Source organism: Dipodomys merriami, unplaced genomic scaffold (genome assembly GCF_024711535.1).
Source record: "Dipodomys merriami isolate MVZ:Mamm:240054 unplaced genomic scaffold, mDipMer1.0.p SCAF_38, whole genome shotgun sequence".
In the NCBI taxonomy this organism is placed as follows: Eukaryota; Metazoa; Chordata; class Mammalia; order Rodentia; family Heteromyidae; genus Dipodomys; species Dipodomys merriami.
The window spans coordinates 7855072-7877365 of record NW_027205381.1 but is presented as its reverse complement, the minus strand read 5'-3'; the positions used below and the strand labels follow the sequence as shown (position 1 = coordinate 7877365).

Below are 22294 nucleotides of genomic sequence, written 5' to 3'. Positions count from 1 at the left end.
CCCAGGGCTTCATGAATGCAAGGAAAGCACTCTACCACTAAGCCACCTTCCCAGCTCTACAGTGTATCTTGATCAATTTCATCCCTTCCATCCTTCTTTCCCATTTCCTCCCTCCCATCCCTAGCCTTACATTACATAATTCAATTTTGGTATAGTTCAATTCATGTGTCTCCTCTTCTTATTCCCCTCTCCACAGCCTATTTTTCAAGAAGAGGAGAAAAGGAAGGAAGGAGGAAGAAAAGCAGGAGGAGGAAGAGGAGAAAAAAAGACTCAGATGAACAGAGGTATACATCTATAGATGAGGCAAGATGAGTCAGGAGTTGGAGACCAGCCTGGACAACACAGTAAAAGGACAGAGGAAAGAAACTAGAGATATGCTGAAGCTCACTTATTCAAAGACTTTCTTTACAAATTGATGCTGTAGTTTTATATTACAGATACTGGTTTTAGTGTTAATCATACCATTTTATTTTAAGCTCCACGTCATTGTTTTTTAATTTGAGGGATAAGGATGAAAAAATTGTAGCAATGGTACTCACCAGACACTATGTTGAAAATGAGCTATACAACTTGTGGGTGGGGACAGGAGGGAAAAACTAGGAGAGAGTAAGGGAAAAGTTGACACTGTCCAAACAGAAATGTACTCTTGGGGGCGGGGAAGGTGGCTCAGTGGTAGAGTGTTTGCCTTGCATGTAAGAGGCCCTGAGTTGGACTCAGCACCACAGAAGCAGAAAAAGCCAGAAGTGGCACTGTGGCTCAAGTGGTGGAGTGCTATCAAGCCCCAGAACTGGAAAAAAAAAAAGCAAAAAAGAAATGTACTCTTTTTGTTGTTGTTGTTGGTGGTGGTTGTGGGGCTTGAACTCTGGGCCTGGGTGCTGTCTCTGAGCCTTTCAGCTCAAGCCCAGTGCTCTACCACTGGAGCCACAGTACCACTTCCAGTTTTCTAAGTAGTTTATTGGAGATAAGAGTCTCACATGCTGGGCACCAATGTCTCACTCCTGTAATCCTAGCTACTCAGGAGGTTGAGATCTGAGGATCACGGTTCAAAGTCAGCCCTGGCAGGAAAGTCCGTGAAACTCTTATCTCCAATAAAAAAAAAAAGTGGCGCTGTAGCCCAAGTGGTAGCGCACTAGCCTTGAACTGAAGAGCGCAGAGACAGCACCCAAGCCCAGAGTTCAAGCCCCACGACCAAAAAAAAAAAAAAAAAAAAAAAAAAAAAGTCACAGACTTTTCCTCCCGGGACTGGCTTTGAACCATGATCTTCAGATCTCAGCCTCCTGAGTGTAGGGTCCGCTCCTGGATGGCTAGCAGACTCCACCCTCCTTGCAGCAAAGTTTCCACCCAGTACCTTCATTCCCTAGGCAATTAGGACACCTGGAAGAGGTCACTTCTACATCCGCTGAGGTCACATCTGAATTTGATGTGGCCACACCTTTCTCCACCCATACCCTAGATAAGGCCTAGCCCAGGCCCAGATGCCCTCTCGCTGCTCTTTTCTAGCTCTTTCTCAGCTCTTTCCTTCTCTTCTCTTTCCCAGCTCTCTTCTCTTTCCTAGCTGTCTCTTTCCCACCTTTCCCAGATGCTCTCTTCTCTAGCTCTTTTCTCTTTTTTTCTAGCCCTTTTCTCTCTTTCCCAGCTCTTTCTCTTTCCCACCTCTCTCTTTTCCCAGTCTTTCCCAGGCCTTTCCCAACTGGGTGGAGGGCCAATATGGCCTGGTGCCAGCCAGAATGATGAATAAACCTACCCCTTACCTGAATACCATGTGTGTGGTGCTGTTCTTACTCAGCTACCTCTTTTTAAAAACCTAACACTGAGTAGCTAGTATCACAGCCATGAGCCACCAGCACCTGGCAAGAGATGTACTCTTTACTAACTTTATGAAACTGTAACCCCCTACACATTAATTTTATAATAACAATTAAAAGTTTAAAAAAATAGGCTGTGAATGTGGCTCAGTCAGTGGTAGAGTACTTTGCATGCATGAATCCCGGGGTTCAGTTCCTCAGTACTACATGCACAGAAAAAGCCAGAAATGGCACTGTGCCTCAAGTGGTAGAGCTCTATCCTTGAACATAGAGAGACTCAGGCACAGTGCCTAAGCCCTGAGTTCAAGGCCTAAAACTGGCAAAAGAAAAAAAAATTAAAAATTCAAATTTGAGCGGGGCACCAGTGGCTCACACCTGTAATCTTACCTACTCAGGAGGCTGAAATCTGAGGATCGCAGTTCAAAACCAGTCCAGGCTGGACTGTCTGTGAGACTCTTATCTCCAATTAACCACCAGAAAATCAGAAGTGGTGCTGTGGCTCAAGTGGTAGAGTGCTCACCTTAAGCTGAAGAGCTTAGGGGACAGTGCCCAGACCCAGAGTTCAAGCTCCACAACCAACCAAAAATAAAATAAAATTTGAGAGAGGGTCTGACTGTGTTGCCAGGCTGCTCTTAAACACCAGAGACCATATGTTCTTCTTGCCTTAGCCTCCAAAGTCATGAGATTGAGGCAGGCAGATAAACAGGGTTTGTAAATAGATGAGTGCATCCAAAAGATGTAGTAGGTATAAACAATGGACTTTTACACAGCCATTAGAATAATATGTCATTTGAAGGGAAATATGAACCTAGAACAAATCATGTTAAGTGAGGTAAGTTCAGAGAGAAAAAAGGTGCATATTTTCTTTCATACACAGAAGCTAGATCAAAAATACAATGGGACATGATAAACTGTTCTTAACCTTTTTTCCTCCAGGCTACTGCTCTACCACTTGAGCTACAACTCCACTTTCTATTCTTCTAGTTGTTCCTTTGTGATTAGCATCTCAAGGACTTTCCTGTTCCAGCTGGCTTTAAACTGTGATCCTCATATCTCAGCCTCCACAGTAGCTAGAATTAAAGGTATTTGGCACTTCCAATTATTTTTTTTATTTTCTCTGATGGCTAAGGATGTTGAATTTTTTTTTTTTTTGGTCGGTCATGGGGCCTGAACTGTGGGCCTGGGTGCTATCCCTCAGCTCTTCAACTCAAGGCTAGTGCTCTACCACTTGACCTACAGCACCACTTCTGGCTTTTACTATTTACATGGTAGTGAGGAATCAAACCTAGGGCCTCATGCATGCAAGGCAAGCACTCTACCACTGAGCCACCTTCCCAGCCCTAGTCTTTCTTTTTTTTATTTTTATTTATTTTTTATGACTCAACTGTAATGTTTATTACTGTTTATTACATGTTTATTACTGTGCCCAAAATATCCAAAATAATCAAAGAAAAATCAATTTAAAAAATGTCCAGGCAGTATTGATGTTTCGGCTTGACTGGTTCATGGTAGAACATAAATATGTGGGCATTTGAAGCAATTCCTTATAGACCCAGCTTGGTTCTCTTCTGGTGTCTTCTCTTGGAGTTGTACCTGATTTTTTTTTTTTTTTTTGGGTCCTGTCATGGGGCCTGAACTCTGGGCCTGGGTGCTGTCCCTGAGCTCTTCAGCACCACTTCCGGTTTTTTCTTTTTGCTTATGTGGTGCTGAGGAATCAAACCCAGGGCCTCATGCATGCAAGGCAAGCACTCTACCACTGTGCCACCTTCCCAGCCCGCATGAGACTCTTATGTCTGATTAACCACCAGAAAACTGGAGGTGGCACTGTGGCTCAAGAGGCAGTGTGCTCACCTTGAGCTGAAGTGCTGAGGGACAGCGCCAGGCCCAGAGTTCAAGCCCCACAACTAAATAAATAAATAAATAAATAAAATTTCAAGCTGGATGCATGTAATACTAGCTACTCAGGAGATCTGAAAACTGAAGTTTGAAGCTGGACTGAGAAATAAAATCCATGAGACTCTTATCTCCAGTTAGCTACCCAAAAATTGGAAGTAGATCTGCGGCTCAACTAGCAGAGCACAAAAGCTCAGGGACAATGCACAGGCCCCAAGTAAAAGCCCCAGGCCTGACACACACAAAAAAGGGATATTTGTAACTAGAATACATTTGTTGTTACATGAGGGGTTTTATTGTGACATTACCATAATCCATGCAACCTCACCTCTTTTATCACTCTTTCACCCTTAAAACAATTTCCAGGGCTGGGAAGGTGGCTCAGTGGTAGAGTGCTTGCCTTGTGAGCATGAGGCCTTGGGTTCGGTTCCTCAGCACCACATGAGCAGAAAAAGCCAGAAATGGCACTTTTGAGCTAAAGAGGGAGAGTGCCCAGGCCCAGAGTTCAGGCCCCATAACTGAAAAAAATTTCAACAAAATACATGTATATGTGTGTATATGTGCAAATGCATATATATGCACACACATACACATGTATGTTCATGTTTATGCACCAATATATGTATATATGTACACATGTATATGCATGTGCATGTGTATATATAAGCACGAGTATGTATGTATATGCATGTGATATGTATATGTATGCTTGTATGCATGTGTATATACATGTGTACATATATGTATGTGTATGTGTGTGTATGTGTGTGCGCGTGTGTATGTGATACATATGTATATTTGTATCTCTGTGTATATGTACATGTATATGTGTGTATGTGTATATGTATGTATGTGTATATGAGTGTGTATATGTATTACCTTGACCATATTTACCCTCATTCACTCTCCACCAATTCATTCTTCCTCCTCTGGCTGATCCTATTCCTCTAACAGAGACTGTTACATTTTACTATAGTTCTTTTTTATTTATTTTTATTGTTATTATAAAGGTGATGTATAGAGGGCTTACAGTTACGTGTCAGGTAAGAGGTACATTTCTTTTTGGACAATGTCACCCCTTCTCACAGTCTTTCCTATTTTTTCCTATTTTTCTACCCCATCCGCACTCACAAGTTTTATAGTTCCCTTCCTTCCTTCCTTCCTTCCTTCTTTCCTTCCTTCCTTCCTTCCTTCCTTCCTTCCTTCCTTCCTTCCTTCCTTCCCTCCTTCCTTTCCTCCCTCCCTCCCTCCCTCCCTCCCTCTCTGTCTCTCTCTGTCTCTCTCTGTCTCTCTCTGTCTCTCTCTGTCTCTGTCTCTGTCTCTGTCTCTGTCTCTCTGTCTCTCTGTCTCTCTCTGTCTCTCTCTGTCTCTGTCTCTCTCTCTCTCTCTCTCTCTCTCTCTCTCTCTCTCTCTCTCTCTCTCTTCTTTCTGCCATCCTGGGGCTTGAACTCAGGGCCTGGGCACTATTCCAGAGCTTCTTTTCCTCAAGGATAGCACTCTACCACTTGAGCCACAGCACCCACTTCTGGCTTTTTCTGTTTATATGGTAATGAGAATCAAACCCAGAGCTTCATGTATGCTAGGCAAGCTCTCACTACCACTAAGCCACATTCCCAGCCCCATAGTTCATTTCTTAGCATATTAATTGAAGCAAAATTTTCACCATGGTTTTGCACACATGCACAAATTTTATCTTAATCAGAACCACTGTCTCTATTGTTTTGTCTTCTCCTAAGTCTTTCTTGTGTGTGTGTGTGTGTGTGTGTGTGTGTGTGTGTGTGTGTGTGTGTGTGTCTTGGGGTTTAAACTCTGGGCCTGGGCGCTGTCCCTGAGCTCCTCAATTCAAGGCTAGCACTCTACTACTTGAGCCACAGTGCTACTGCCCTATTCTGTTTATGTGGTATTGAGGAATTGAACCTAGGGCCTCATTGCATGTGAGGCAAGCACTCTACCACTGAGCCACCTTCTCAGCCCCAAGTCTGTTCTTTCTTTCTTTTTTATGTCATCCCTGGGGCTTGAACTAGGGGTTTGGGTACTGCTTTTGAGCTATTTGCTTAAGGCTAGGGCTTTATCACTTGAACCACATCTCTACTTCCTGCTTTTTGGTAATTAATTGAAGGTAAGTGTGTGACCAGCTTTCCTGCCCAGGCTGGCTTCAAACCAAGATCTCAGATCTCAGCCTTCTGAGTAGCTAGGATTACAAATGTGAACTACTGGCACTTGGCTCCAAGTCTGTTTAGTCAGATATGGTGTGTGTGTGTGTGTGTGTACACGCGCACGCACACCAATCGTGTGGCTTGAACTCAGGGACAGGGTGTTGTCCTTTGGTACTCAAGGCTAGCACTCTACCACTTGACCACAGCCTTACTTCTGGATTTTTTGGTAGTTAATTGTAGATAAGAGTCTTATGGGCTTTCCTGCCTGGGCTGACTTTGAACTGCAACCTTCAGATCTCAGCCTCCAGAGTAGCCAAGAATACAAGTGTGAGCCCTGGAGCCCAACTCATATGTTTGGCCTTTTAATGGTGTTCCAAATGTCTGTCCAAAATGTTCCATTCTACTTTATTTTTTCTTTGTTTTATAATCTGATGCTATAATTTAGACTAATTCAATGTAGTTGATTCATTCTATGAATGAAGCATTAGTTAGACCTGTGTTTATCAAATTTTTGGACTTTCTATTTCCAGAATTAGATTCTTTTCAGGATCACTACATTTTACTGAATTCTTTCATATTCTGTATTGTTTTCCTTATTTAATTCAGATTTTTTCCTGTAGATTTTTTTCTTTTGCAAGTTTTAATATTCCTTCTTTGTACTGTTCATTTAGTGTTTTAACTATATATAGATGTTTCATTATTTTTTGTTTTGTTTTGTTTCCTTATTATTGTCTGTTTAGTATTCTGTAAGCCTGCTCCCCTATTCTTTAGCCTTGCCCTTATCTTACTCAAGGTTAGGCAGGTTTTCTGCTATCATTTTTATTGAGTAGGTGATACATGGCTTTAGATTTTATTTCTTCTCTTTTTTTTTTTTTTTGAAATGAATGTCCTGGGGCTTAAACGCAGAACCTGGGAGCTGTCCCTAAGCTTCTTTTTGTTGTTGTTGTTGGTCGTGGGGCTTGAACTCTGGGCCTGGGCACTGTCCCCCAGCTCTTCAGCTCAAGGCAAGTTCTCTACCACTTGAGCCACAGCACCACTTCCAGCCTTTTCTGCTTATATAGTGCTAAGGAATCGAACCCAGGGCCTCATGCATGCAAGGCAAGCACTATACCATTGAGCCACCTTCCCAGCCTCCTAAGCTTCTTTTGCTTAAAGCTAGTGCTCTACCACTTGAGCCATAGCTCCACTTCTGGCTTTTTTGGTAATTAATTGGAGATAAGAATCTCATGGACTTCCCTGCCCAGTCTGACTTTGAACCATGATTTTCTCAGATCTCAGCCTCTTGAGAAGGTCAGAGTAGCCAGGATTACAGGTGTGAGCTACCGGTACCTGGCTCTCCACCCGGCCCCCTTTTTTTGTGTTTCATCGGTCGTGGGGCTTGAACTCTGGGCTTGAGCTCTGTCCTTCAGCTCTTCAGCTCAAGACAAGTGCTCTACCACTTAAGCCACAAAACCACTTCCAGTTTTCTGGTAGTTAATTGGAAATAAGAGTCTCACGGACTTTCTTGCCCAGGCTGGTTTTGAACTGCAATCCTTAGATCTCAGCCTCCTGAATGGCTAGGATTACGCATATAAGCCACCAGTGCTCCTCATCTCTCCTTCTTTTATATCCAATATTTGTTGGCTTTGTCTTTTGATGATATCTTGCATATTCCATTTGTATGTTCTTAATTTTTAAATGTATTTATTTCATCTAACTTGATCTCTGCTTTATCTTCAATACCCTGATGTCCTGCTTTCAACGTGTTTGGTCCCATTACCTAGATTTTCCCTTGTGGTTTATATGGGCGTATGAGCTATTCATTTCTAAGAGTTGGTTTTGATATTTTTATTATTACTTTTTTTTTTTTTTGCCAATCCTGAAGCTTGAACTTTGGGCCTGGGTGCTGTCCCTGAGCTCAAGACTAGCACTCTACCACTTGAGCCATAGGACCACTTCTGGCTTTTTCTGTGATTTAATTAGAGTTAAAAGTCTTACAGTTTCCTTTCTGGGCTGGCTTTGAACTACTCAGCCTCCTGAATAGTTAGGATTACAGGCATGAGCTACTATTGTCAAGCTAGTTATTTCTATATTTTTGTTAATTTCCTTACAAATAGCCTGCATTGCCTCTTTTATTTCATTTTAAATATATATTTGGATTCACTGTCAGCTCCATTTGTTGTTTGCTTATATCCCTAATGAATTATTTCAGCTTCTAATAAATTAATTTCTTGAATCATTATCATATTTTTTTTGTCAGTCATGGGGTTTGCACTTGGACCCTGAGCTGTTTTGTTCAAAGCTAACACTCTACCACTCTACCACTTGAGTTATAGCACCACTTCCATTATTTTTTGGTGGTTGACTGGCGATAAGATTTCTGCCTGAGCTGGCTTTGAACCATGATCCTCAGATCTCAGCCCCACAACCAACCAAAAAGAAAAAAAAAGAAAAAAGAAGTGAGAGATGCTCAAAGGAAAGTACTATGCGCTCATGAGAACAGCCCACAGACTTGTGTTTCTGCCAGAGTGGGAAGAGATGAGGCCAAAGACTTCTGAAGGACGCTGGTCCTCCAGGCTCCAACTAACCGAGATGCAGGCTGCGAAGCCTGGGCACCCACGGCATGACAAGGGGGAGCCATCACCTCTCCCCTTGTCCTGAGAAACAAATGGCAGAAGAATGAAACAAGTTTTGACGTGAAGCTGTCCAAAAACCAGTGAAAAGGGCAAAATATCCTGCATGAGTTGGAAGTTTTAGTTTGTATCTAGAATGTACTTCAAAGGCTCATACGTTGAAGACTGATGTTCGGGTGCCATTTGGAAGTGGCAGAACCTTTTAGATGTGGGTCTGAAGCTGGGCCCTGTGGCACTAACCTGTAATCTCAGCACTCTTGGAGCCCAAGGTAGGAGCATCACAAATTTGAGTCCAGCCTGAGCTGCATACCAAGATTTGTCTAAAAAAAAAGAAAAGAAAAAGAGACAGCAGCAGGGACAAAAGATAATGAAAGGGGCCTAGTGGGTGATCTGGGTGATGGAAGGCAGGTCTTCCAGAGGCCTTTGGGGCTGGGCCTCTTCTTCCTTTTTGGTTCCCAGCCTCAGTGAATGATTTGTACACCCTGAGCTCCTGCCATCATGTGATGTCTTGCCATAGGCCTAAAAGCATGGGGGTAAACCCATCATGGATTGAAAACCCAATTGGAATTGGGAGCCAAAATTGCCTTCTCTTTATAAATTGACTACCTCAGATATTTTGTTATAAGAACAGCAAGCTGACCAGCCCAAGAGGTGAAAAGGAGGAGTGTGGAAACACTCACCTTATGGCTCTGTAGAAAGGCGGATCTCTGGAAACACAGTCTAATGTGTGTTTCAGAGCTGCCTATCAGGTGGTTAAAGCAACAGAAACCACGTTTCTTGCTTTTCTTTGCTGGCTGTGGTGCCGTGAGCAGCTGTGTTCACAGGCACTGCAAACATGACCTTCCTCCTTAACACAGGCCCAGCAACACAAGGGAGTCAGCCCACGATGGACTGGAGCCCAGAAACCCATCATCCTGCGCTCATGGCCTGCAGCCATGAGCCCCCAGTGGGGGCTCACTCCAAAGCCGCTTCTCATAGTATGTGTGATTTGGACAAGCCAGGTCATTCCTTGCTTAGTGGTCTCTGATGTAAGATGGAAAAATAACTTTTTCCTTGTGGATCAAGTGGGTTAAAAATTATTAAGTATTTAGAAGAGAGTCTGGCAGGGGAAAAACAAAGAGCTGGGCATGGTGACTCAGTAATCCCACCTACTTGGAAAACAGAGAAAATAAGGTCAGGGACTGGGGTCAGCCTAGGCAGAAAGGAGTTTGCCAGACCACGTCAACAAACAACTGAGTGGTGCGTGCCTCAGGTGGCTCAGTGGTAGAGCGCTTGCCTTGCATGCATGAGGCCCTGGGGTTCGATTCCTCAGCACCACATAAGCAAAAAGAAAAAAGCCTGAAGTGGCGCTGTGGCTCAAGTGGTAGAGTGCTAGCCGTGAGCTGAAGAGCTGAGGGACAGCGCCCAGGCCCAGAGTTCAGGCTCCACGACCGGACCCAAAAAAATCAAACCAAACCAAACAAACAAAAAAACCAATCTTGGCCTTGGAAGGTGGTCATTGGTAGAGTGCTTGCCTTGCATGCATGAGGTCCTGGGTTCAATTTCTCAGCACCACATAAGCAGAAAAAGCTGGAAGTGGCACTGTGGCTGAAGTGGTAGAGTGCTAGCCCTGAGCAAAAGAAGTTCAGGGACAATGCCCAGGCACTGAGTTCGAGTTCAAGCCCCAGGACTGGCAAAATAAAATAGGTCTGGAGGCATGGCCCAAGTGGTAGAGTTCCTGCCTAGCAAGCATGAGGCCCTGAGTTCATTCTACCAGTAACCTCCACCAAAAAAAAAAAAAGAATTAAAAAAAAGGAAGAAAGCAAAAAGAGAAATTTATTTTCTCAGCTTTCTGGAGAGGAGAAGTAAAAGGTGAAGGTGCTGGTAGGATTAGGCCTTTAGCATGCTGATGGTCATGTCCTTGCTGTGTCCTCACCTAGACACCTTCCGGGATATGTTATCTGTGACTTTCTTTCCTTCTTTCTTTTTTCATTTCTCTTTCTTTCTCCTTCCTTCCTTTCTTTCCTTCCTTCTTTTTTTTTTCTTTTTATTGGTCATGGGGGTTGAATTCAGGGCTTGGGCATTTTCCTGAGCTTTTTCCACTCAAGGCTAGCACTCTACCACTTGGAGCCACAGTACCACTTCTGGTTTTCTGGTGGTTAATTGGAAGTAAAAGTCTCATAGACTTTTCCTGCTTGGTCTGGCTTTGACCTGTGATACTCAGATCTGAGCCTCCTGAGTTGCTAGGATTACAGGTGTGAGTCACAAGCACCCAGCTTCTTAGTTTTTATTTTTTTTTAATTTATTTAATTAATTTATTTTTTGGGGGGTCTGGTCATGGGGCTTGGACTCGGCCTGGGCGCTGTTCTTCAGCTCTTCAGCTCAAGGCTAGCTCTCTACCAGTTGAGCCACAGCACCACTTCTGGCTTTTTTCTTTTTGCTTATGTGGTGCTGAGGAATCGAACCCAGGGCCTCAGGCATGCAAGGCAAGCGCTCTACCACTGAGCCACCTTCCCAGCCCCTTAGTTTTTATTTTAAAAATTATTATAAAAGCTATGTACAACCGGGCACTGGTGGCTCATGCCTATAATCCTAGCTATTCAGGAGGCTGAGATCTGAGGATCACAGTTCAAAGCCAGCCCAGGCAGGAATGTCTGTGAGACTCTTATCTCCAATAAACCACCAGAAAACTGGAAGTGGTGCTGTGGCTCAAGTGGTAGAGAGCTTGCCTTGAACTGAAGAGCACAGGAACAGTGCCTAGGCCCAGAGTTCAAGCCCCACAATCAAGGGGGGGAGGGGGGAGAAGGTGATGTACAGAGAGGTTACAGATACCTAGCACCCAGGCCCAGAGTTCAAGCCCCATGACCGACCAAAAACAAACAAACAACAGCAAAAGAAAAACAGAGCCGAGGACCTATAGAACAGAATGGAAGAACCAGAAACAGAGATTGGGATTTTGATGGGTATTGCATTTAATTTGTAGATAGCCTTTGGCAGTATTAACATTTTCACAATGTTAATCCTCCCAATCCAGGAGCATGGGAGGTTTTTCCACTTCCTTAGTTCCGCTTTAACTTCCTTTTTCAGGTTTAAAAATTTTTCAAAATAGAGGTCCTTCACTTCTTTAGTTAACTCCTAGGTATTTTATTTTTTTGGTGGGGCTGTTATAAAAGGAGTTGTTTTCCTGATTTCAGCTGTGCTCTTCTCGTTATTAGCATACAGAAAAGCCATTAATTTTTTTTTGTTGGTGTTGTTGTCAGTCGTGGGGCTTGAACTCTTGGCCTGGATGCTTCCTTGAACTCTTTAGCTCAAAGCAAGTGCTCTACTGCATGAGCCACAGCACCATTTCTGGTTTTCTGGTGGTTAATTGGAGATCAGAGTCTTATGGATTTTCCTACCTGGGCTTGCTTTGAACCGTGATCCTCAGATCTCAGCCTCTTGAGTAGCTAGGATTACAGGCTTGAGCCACTGGTGTCCGGCACAACCTTTATTATATTGAGGAATGTTCCATGGATTCCTAGTTTCTCCAGAGCTTTCATCATAAAGGGGTGTTGTATATTGTCAAATGCTTTTCTTGCATCTATTGAGATAATCATGTGGTTCTTATCTTTTCTCTTGTTGATGTGATGAATTTTATTAATTTATTTGCATATATTGAACCAGCTTTGCATCTCTGAAATGAATCCTGTTTGATCATAGAGCATGATATTTTTGATGAATTATTTTTTTTAATATTATTTTATTTTATTTGAGAACATACTGTACAGAGGGGCTAAAATTACATGGGCAGGATAATGCATACATTTCTTACCAAGCATTGCAGCCTCCTCCTTTGTTTACCCTTCACCTCCCTTCCCAGCCTCCCCCCTCCCTTTTTGATGAATTATTGAAGTCGGTTGGCCAAAATTTTGTTGAGAAGTTTTGCATTGATGTTCATCAAAGAAATGGGTCTAGGGCTTGGAATGTGGCTTAGTGGTAGAGTGCTTGCCTCACATGCATGAAACCCTGGGTTCATTTCTCAGCACCACATAAGCAGAAAAAGCCAGAAGTGGCGCTATGGCTCAAGTGGTAGAGCGCTAGCCTTGAGCACAGAGAGGCTCAGGGACAGTGACCAGGCCCTGAGTTCAAGCCCCGGGACTGGCAAAAAAAGAAAAGAAAAAAGCAAAAGAAAAAAAGAAATGGGTCTATAGCTCTCTCTCTCTTTTTTTTTTCAGAGATGCCTTAATTTCTCAAATCAAACTGATAAAGTTTTCATTTACTATTATGGCTTTATTTCTGCATAATTTCTAGTGGGTACAGATTTTTTCCCTGATTTTTTTTTGCCAGTCCTGGGGCTTGAACTTAGGGCCTGGGAACTATCCCTGAGTTTCTTTTGCTCAAGGCTAGCACTGTATCACTTGAGCCACACTGCCACTTCTGGCCTTTTCTGTTTATGTGGTACTGAGGAATCGAACCCAGGGCTTCATGCATGCTAGGCAAGCACTCTATCACTGAGCCACATTCCCAGCCCCTAGTTCTCTTTCTTTGATGAGTCCCTGACTGGTTTTGGGATGAAGGTTATGATGGCTTCATAGAATGATATATGTCTACCTTCTATAACTACCCAAATGCCCATGAAAGATCTATTTGTTTTTTATTTTTATTATTTTACTCAAGGCTAGTGCTCTACTACATTGAGCCACAGCTCCAGTTTCAGTTCTTAGCTGGTTAATTGAAGATCAGAGTCTCATGGCCTTTCTGCCCAGGCTGGTTTTTTTTGTTATTGGTCATGTGCCTGGGTGCTGTCCCTCAGCTCTTCAGCTCAAGGAGAGTGCTCTACTACTTGAGTCACCACTTCCAGTTTTCTGGTGGTTAATTGGAAATAAGAGTCTCATGGATTTTCCTGCCAGGGCTGGCTTAGAACTGCAATTCTCAGATCTCAACCTCCTGAGTAGCTAGGATTATAGGCGTGAACCACTGGCACCAGCTTCAGGCTGGTGTTGAACTGTGATCCTCAGGTTTCAGCCTCCTGAGCCACCAGCACCCAGCTAGAAAACATCTTTTTGGAACACTTACACTATGAATAAAAAGTAATGAGATGTTGGACTTGGTGGCTTGTACCTGTAGTCCCAGTTACCCCAGAAGGCAGAGGTAGGTGGATTATGGTCCGACCTCCGATGAAAAAAGAAATCCTATCTGAAGAATAAACTAAAAGCAAAAGGACTGGGAGGCTGGTTTAAGTGGTAAAGTATTTGCCCAGCAAGAAGGGGACTGTGAGTTCAATCCCCAAATGCATCAACACAGTCAGTACTGGTAGTCCTAGGTACTCAGGAGGCTGAGACCTGAGGATTGATGTTCTAAGCCAGTCCAAGCAGGAAAGTACATGAGAGTATTATATTTAGTTAACCACCAAAAAGCTGGAAAGGAACTGGGGCTCAAGTGGAGCACACACACAGACACAGACACACAGACAGACAGACACACACATACACACACTGTACAATATGGACAAATCTCACGAAATGTTGAGCAAGAGTGGCCATTAACATGACATGAAGTTCAAATACCAGCTACATCACATCTGCAGGTATACAATTTTTCTCAGGGTGGGGACTGGAAATAAGAAGCTTCTGGAACATTGGTAATGTAGCATTACTTGATCTGAGTGTGAAAACCTATGGGCTAAAAATTTAGAGCATGTGTATTTTTCTATATATTTTGCTTAGGAAATAAATGACAAGTCAGGTGCCAGTGATTGATGCCTGTAATTCTAGCTACTCAGGAGGCTGAGCTCTTCACAGTTTGAAACCAGCCTGGGCAGATAAATCAAGGGATCCTTAGCTCCAACTAACCAGCAAAAAGCCAGAAGTGGAGATGTGGTTGAAGTGGTAGAGCACCAGCCTTGAAAGAAAAAAAAGCTAAGGGGTATGCCTTGGCCCTGACTTCAAGCCCCAGAACCCGCTCCTCCTCCCATACAAAGACATGCTCAACGTGGTAGGGCAAACCTGTGAGGGGCAGGAAGATCATGAGTTCAGGGCCAACCTGGGCTACATCATCATAAAGCCAAAAATTAAAAAGAAAATAAGAAAGACAAAAACAAGACATAAAAGAGATAAAAATAAGAAAAAGGAGTCAGCTGCTTGTGGCTCACACCTGTAACCTAGTTAGTCAAGAAACTGAGAGCTGAGGATTCCAATTTGAAGCCAGTCTTGGCACACAAATCTGAGAGACTCTGATCTCCAATTAACCAGCAAAAAGCCAGAAGTGGAAGTGTGGCTCACCAGCCTGGAGTGGAAAAGCCAAGCAAAATGAGGAGGCTTTAAGTTGAAGCCCCAGTATTAGCAAAAAAAAAAAAAAAAGACAACCAAATAATATTCATATTCAGAGTTGCAAAGTGATTACCTCTTCTGTGAGGAATAGATCACCTGTGAGATGCAGGACTGGTTTCTAACAGAAACTACATTGTCATCTCTTCTGCACATTGGGTGAAAGGTCAAACTAATATGCAAATTAGCAACTTGGGGGGGAACAGAACCACTTTTATGGAGTGAAGGAAGAGTTGAGTTGTGTAGGTCCTCCACCCGCTGAGCAATTCCCAGCTCCTCTCTGAGCTACAGCTTTCTCTGAGTCAGACCAGCTAGCAGGTGAGTTGTGGAGTGGAATGACACCGGTGTGGCCCCGGTGGGCACCTGACCTCATGTGCCCTGCAGGCACCCGTGTGCCTCTGGCGTGGGGCAATGGCCAGGCGCTGCACGCTCGTGCTGTTGGGCCTTATCCACTTGATGTCTCAACTTGCCATCTGTGATTATGAAGATGGCAGGTGAGGTGCAGCGGGCTTGCTCAGACAGCTTTGAAGGCAGGTTCTCCAGGACTGACCACCCCTATGCTGATGTTTCCAATGTTGTTCTAGAAGGTGAACTTTCCAAGAAACACTCTTCCCAATTTACCTTCCAGGAAAATCCTTGGCAGTTTCAGCAGTCATGAACTTGCATTAAGCTTATTGCTGGTAACGACGGTGCCAAAACAGCCATACCAAATATAGTCTTCCAGAGTGACCTTAAAATTAAGCTAATGGCACTTTTGTGTCTTATGGAAGCTGTTCTGCTAGATGAGGTGCCAACAAGAGCTGAACCTGGCCTTCATGCCTCCATCTCCGCCTATATAATTCTGAAAACTTGGCAGAAAATAATATCCCTTTATTTGTACTGTTTACACAGGAGGTAAAGATAGATAGATGTTACTGTATAAATGTCACTTTTAGTGCGTATTAGTGTGCATGGTACTACCAGTAATGCATGTACACACAGACACAGAGATGGCATGATAGCACAAGTGACTTAGTCCTCAGAGCAGAGCAGAAGCACTTTCTTGAATAATCTCTGCCCCTCTAACAGAGAAGAGGACCAAAGCACTGTTTGGTGTGTACATAAGATCCATATGGTCAGATACTGGTGATTCATGCCTGTCATCTGAGCTACTAAGGAGTCTGAGACTGGAGGATTGATTTGAAGCCATCGTAAGCAGTCAGAAGACTACTACTACTGCACAACTTTTGGTGAGAATGTAAATGGGCACCACCATTATGTGAAAAGTGTATAGAGATGCCTAAAAAAATTTAAAAATAGCACTACCATAGGATGTAGTAATCTCACTATAGGGTATATTCTCACAGAAATGAAATTCATGTGTCAAAGAGACATCTGTACTCCCATGCCCACTGTGGGACTGTCCACTATAGCCAGGAAATGGAAACAATAAGGATCTGTAAGCTAATGAACTGATACAGAAAATGCAGTGTACAGGGCTGGGAAGGTGGCTCAGTGGTAGAGCACTTGCCTTGCATGCTCGAGGCCCTGGGTTTGATTCCTCAGCACCACATAAGAAAAAAGCCGGAAGTGGTGCTGTGGCTCAAGTGGTAGAGTGCTAGCCTTGAGCTGAAGAGCTGAGGGACAGTGCCCAGGCCCAGAGTTCAGGCCCCATGACCGGACCCAAAAAAAAAAAAAAAAAAAAAGAAAAGAAAATAAAATGCAGTGTACAAACACCAGAACACTGCTCAGACGTAAAAAAATAATGAAATCCTGTCATTTGAGACATGGATGGATCTGGAGATCATTATATTAATGTAATAAACCATGAACAGTAAGGTAAATATGGTTTGACCACAGTTGTGTGGACATTGAATGCAGGGAAATTGTACATGTGAGGCAAGTGTTCTAACACTAAGCTATATCCCTAATCAAATTTTAGCATGTTTTAGTAAGCATTTAGTTAAGTAGTGTTTTCTGGTTTTGCCACTGTAACTTACATCCCTTCCTTCTTTCTATAATCTATACTTATTTGGGGGGGGGAGCTAGGAATCAAATTCAAGGCTAAGCAATGTTTTATCACTGAACGACTATATACCTCTATTTTACTTTTCCATTTTTGATATAGTTGTGCTGGGCCTACAATGCTAGAATACATATTATTTGTATGCTACATATTACACACTCCCTGTTAATACTCAAAATTAGTTCTTTCAATGACACATTTAAAGCTTATTACCAGTCTTTATGCCAATGTCTTTTTTTTTTTTGTCAGTTGTGGGGCCTGAACTCTGGGCCTGGGCGCTGTCCCTCAGCTCTTCAGCTCAAGGCTAGTGCTCTACCACTTGAGCCATAGTGCCACTTCCGGCTTTTTCTGCTTATGTGGTGCTAAGGATTCTAACCCAGGGCCTCATGCATGCAAGGCAAGTGCTCTACCACTGAGCCACCTTCCCAGCCCCATGCCAATGTCTTTCTAGCTATTTTGGTTGTTTGGCCTTTGTTCTCTGGTAGATTTCTCAATAAAGGCTCAGATTCCTTGAGTTTTGTTTTGTTTTGTTTTGTTTGTTTGTTTGTTTTGGCCTGTCCTGGGGCTTGAACTCAGAGCCTGAGCGCTGTCCCTAAGCTTCTTTTGCACAAGGCTAGCATTCTACAACTTGAGCACAGCTCTACTTCCAGTTTTTTCTGTTTATGTGGTGCTGAGGAATGGAACCTAGGGCTTCATGCATACTAGGCAAGCACTCTACCACTAAGCCACATTCCCAGTCCTTGGCTGGCTTTGAAGTATGATCTTCAGATTAGAGATGTGAGCCCCCCATAGCCAGCTAGAAACATTCTTCATTTGTGTCTGAAGTTACAGTCTGGTGGTAGAGAACTGGCTTAGCACTCATGAAGCCTTAAAAGGGGGGAAAAGAAGAAAAAAATCTTGAGCTAGCACTGGTGGCTCATACCCTAACTATTCAAGAAGTTGAGATCTGAGAACTGAGGTTCAGAGCTAGCTCAGGCAGGAAAAGTCTGAGAGATGCTTATCTCCAATTAACTACCCCAAAGCCAGAAGTGGTGCTATGGCTCAAGTGGTTGAGTGTTAGCCTTGAGAAAAAGAAGTTCAGGGACAGCTCCCAGGCCCTGAATTCAAGCCCCTAGGCCAGCACCAAAAGTAAAATTGAAAATAAAAATTATTGATTCAGATACATTTTATTTTGCCAAAAGGAAATGGGAACCTTATTTAACACAGTGTTGTTTTTTTTTAATGTCACTTACAGGTCTGGGAAGGTGGCAGTGGTAGAGCACTTGCCTTGCATGCTTGAGGCCCTGGGTTCGATTCCTCAGCACCACATAAGCAGAAAAAGCGGGAAGTGGCGCTGTGGCTCAAGTGGTAAAGTGCTAGCCTTGAGCTGAAGAACTGAGGGACAGCTCCCAGGCCCAGAGTTCAGGCCCTACAAACTGATTTCTCATGTTAGAAACATGATTGGTGTTTCTGAACCATGGTTTTGGGGATTTATCTGTGGCTTTGGTGAAACTCTTGCATGCTGGGTGAGTTACACTCATTCTTTCCTCTCAGCTATCCATCTTCCCATAATTTATTTCCCATGCTGCCTAATAAAGTACTACAAACAACACACATTTAATATTTACTAGTTCACATGCCTTGGCCATCAAGCATGCACTGGTTGGGCTCCCTCTCAGGGGCTCCTGCCACCCCACAATTACAACCATGATCATCAACTTGCACTGGAATCTCACCTGAGGGTAGGAGTCTTCCCCCCAGCCTCAGGTGGTCTAGGGTAGACTCTGCTTCCTTCATCCAAAGGACAGGAAGCACCTGCCCTTCAGTGCTTAACAGCACTCATACAGTGAGGGTTTCTTTTAAGGGCTCAGTTGATCAGGAGCATCACCATGATCTCTTCTATTCACTTAGTTCACTAATCTTAATTCCACTTGAAAAATCCCTTCAGGTTTGATACATTCATCATGTGACTAATCATTTCAGAAAATCTAAGGCTAGACACTGTGGCTCACACATATAATCCTAGCTACTCACCAAGCTAAGGATGGTGGTTTGAAGACAGCCCAGGTAAAAAAGGTGTGTGTGTGTGAGAGAGAGAGGGGCGGGGCAGGGGAGGAAGAGAAAGAGAGGAAGAGAGAGGGGGAGAGAGAGAGAGAGAAAGAGAGAGAGTTACTACAAATGGCAGGGAGGCTTGCTTAGTGTTTCACAGTGCAACAACTGCATTTTGGAAAACATTTTGCCTTCTTTTCTGACATCACCCTCATCACCATCACCATTATCATCATTATCTTGAGTTCATGATATGAACAAGGTCTTGGCCTAAGGCTGAGGACAGTCAACACAAAATATGCCTGGTGCTTTTCTGACTGTTGTACATTCAAAATAAATGTAACAGACAAGAGCATGAGCCAAGTGCCAGGTCAGGCCTACGAGAGGGGCTTCCCTGGTTTAGTGAAGGAAATGATCACAGAGTGTGGGAGTGACACAAGATTTTTTGGTGCTGACAACTGAGCTGGATCTCATGGAATTGAACAAATATTTACTGAACTCTGCAGGGTGCTGTGGGAGCAGAAAGATGAATCAGTCTCTGCCTTCCAGGAATGGATAGTCTAGTGTGAGAGACAAAACTTTGAATCAAATGAATGTGGGCAGATTATAAAGCTGGGAGATTTCACAGAATACCTAGGGGAGGGATCTCATCAGTTTTCAAGGATAGGTAGGAGTCTGCCAGATGGCTGAGGTTTAAAAATACCTTTGTAGAAAATAGCAATGCTGAAAGGCAGGGAGGGTACCATCGAAGGGAAGACTGAGAGAAGTCAACAAAAATATAGTGGTCAAACCTTAGGTTTTTTTGTTTTGTTTTGTTTTGCCAGTTGTGGGGCTTGAACTCAGGGCCTGGGCACTGTCCCTGACTTTTTTGTTCAAGGCTAGCACTCTACCTTGAGCCACAGCGCTACTTTCAGCTTTTTCTGTTTATGTGGGTGGTGCTAAGGAATCAAACCCAGGGCTTCATGCATGCTGGGCAAGCACTCTACCACTGAGCCACCTTCCCAGCGTCCTCCCCATGCTTTTTTTTCTTTTGTTTTGTTTTGGTTTTGTTGTTGGTCATGGGGCCTGAACTCTGGGCCTGGGCACTGTCCCTCAGCTCTTCAGCTCAAGGCTAGCACTCTACCACTTGAGCCACAGCGCCACTTCTGGCTTTTTCTGCTTATGTGGTGCTGAGCAATCAAACCCAGGGCCTCATGCATGCAAGGCAAGTGCTCTACCACTGAGCCACCTTCCCAGGCCTTCTTTTTTTTTTTTTTTGTCTCAGTAGTGGAACTTGAACTCAGGCCTCATTCTCTCTTGCTTAACTTTTTCTGTTAAGGTGCTCTATTGCTCAGGTCACATCTTTACTTCTGGCTTTTTACTAGTTAACTGGAAATAATCTCTCAGATTTGTCTACCTGGCCTTACTTTGAATGGAGATCCTTAGGTATCAGCCTCCTGAGTAGTTAGGATTACAAGCGTGAGCCGCTGGCTTCTGGTAAATTTTAAATTTCTCTTATGTCTTTCTACATAATCTTGACCAAAGACTCATGTATTCAAGGCTTGGAGAAAAGGACACAGACTCCAAAGGCCTCCTGCAGGATCATTTTCCCCTTGCCCTGGCATCTCTGAACCTAGGCTGCCATGTCTTCTAAACTGGGATGGTACACCTGATAACTTGTAAAATGTATGATCAGTGCAATAGCTTTTATTTTTTGTTTTGGGTTGAACTCAGGGCCTGGGGCAATAGCTTTTTAAAATTTTAACTTTTTTCAGTGAAATAGTTTTAAGGCCAGGGCCATTACATGAACTGGTGAATATTTACCTAGCTGTATCAGCTACAAAGAATCTCTAGGTTAGGAATTTGTGATGTAAAACATTATAATAATAATGAGGAATTAAATTACTTTCAAATATGTTTAAATTACTTTGAAATATGTTTGAAACACTAAAAATGATTTCATAGTCATGATTACTTTTATACTTTTATTTGAACATATCTGTATTATTTAAAACATTAATTCAAAGCTGTGTGCCAGGTTGACACCAGTAGGACTTAGGCTCCAGCCTAAAATGGGATGATTGTGGTTTAGGCTCACACCTGGATAAGAAGCAAATCTCAGCTGGGCGCCGGTGGCTCACGCCTGTAATCCTAGATACTCAGGAGGCTGAGATCTGAGAATTGCAGTTTAATGCCAGCCAGGGCAGAAAGACCGTGAGACTCCTATCTCCAACAAACCACTAGAAAACCGGAAGTGGTGCTGCAGCTTAAGTGGTAGAGCAATCGCCTTGAGCTGAAGAGCTGAGGGACAGTGCTCAGGCCCAGAGGTCAAGCCCCATGACCGACAAAAAAAAAAAAAAAGCGAGTCTCTATCTCAAAAATAACCAGGGCATAAAAAAGGGCTGGTCAAGAGGGTAAAGGTATGGGCTGGGAAGGTGGCTCAGTGGTAGAGCGCTTGCCTTGCATGCATGAGGCCCTGGGTTCAATTCCTCAGCACCACATAAGCAAAAAGAAAAAAGCCGAAGTGGTGCTGTGGCTCAAGTGGTAGAGAAGCTAGCATTGAGCTGAATGGCTGAGGGACAGCGCCCAGGCCCAGAGTTCAGGCTCCACGACCGGACCAAAAAAATAAAATAAAAGAGGGTAAAGGTATAAAGCACCTGCCAAACAATTGTGGATCTGAGTTCAAATTCTGGTAACACACACACACACACACACACACACACACACACACACTCACACTTGTATACATATATGTATGCACATGTGTACACCACTCAAAGAAGTACAGTCTATCACTTCAGAAAAAAATGATCAGTTTTTATTATTCCTCTCCCCCCGACCCCGAGTAATGGGGATCAAACCCCAGAGTTTAGCCTGTGCTAGAAAAAAAATCCATTTTAATTTTGGCAATCAAGAATTCTAGAAATCATGTCATGATGTTGGAGAGGAAACTTGAGATTCAGGCAGAAAAGACTCATAGAGACGTGTGTGGTGGTGCATGCTTGCAATCTCAGAACCCAGGAGGGGGAGGCAGGAAGATAGAGTTCCTGGCTAGCTGGACATAACAAGATTGTTTATTTAAAAAAATCATTTTAAGCCGGGTGCCAGTGGCTCACACCTGTAATCTTAGCTACTCAGGAGGCTGAGATCTGAGGATCTTGGTTCAAAGCCAGCCCAGGCAGGAAAGTCCATGAGACTCCGATCTCCAATAAACCACTAGAAAACTGGAAGTGGTGCTATGGCTCAAGTAGAGCTCTCACCTTGAGTTGAAGAGTGCAGGGACAGTGCCCAGGCCCAGAGTTCAAGCCCTACGACTGACAAAAATAATAATAATAATAATTTAAACTGGGAATGAGCCTTAACGGTTGAGTGCTTGCCTAGCGTGCATGAAGCTCAAGTGGTAACGTGCTAGCCTTGAACACAGAGGGGCTCATGGACAGTGCCCAGACCCTGAGTTCAAGCCCCTGGACTAGCAAAAAAAAATCATTTTTATCGCATCATATGAGCTATTTTTATGTAAACAATGTTAAAT

General features: G+C 43.5%; 1 pseudogene; it reads left to right on the top strand.

Moving 5' to 3' along the window:
* The window catches only part of LOC138804974 (la-related protein 4-like), a 48009-nt pseudogene that overhangs the window by 21611 nt on the left and 4104 nt on the right, over positions 1-22294 (top strand).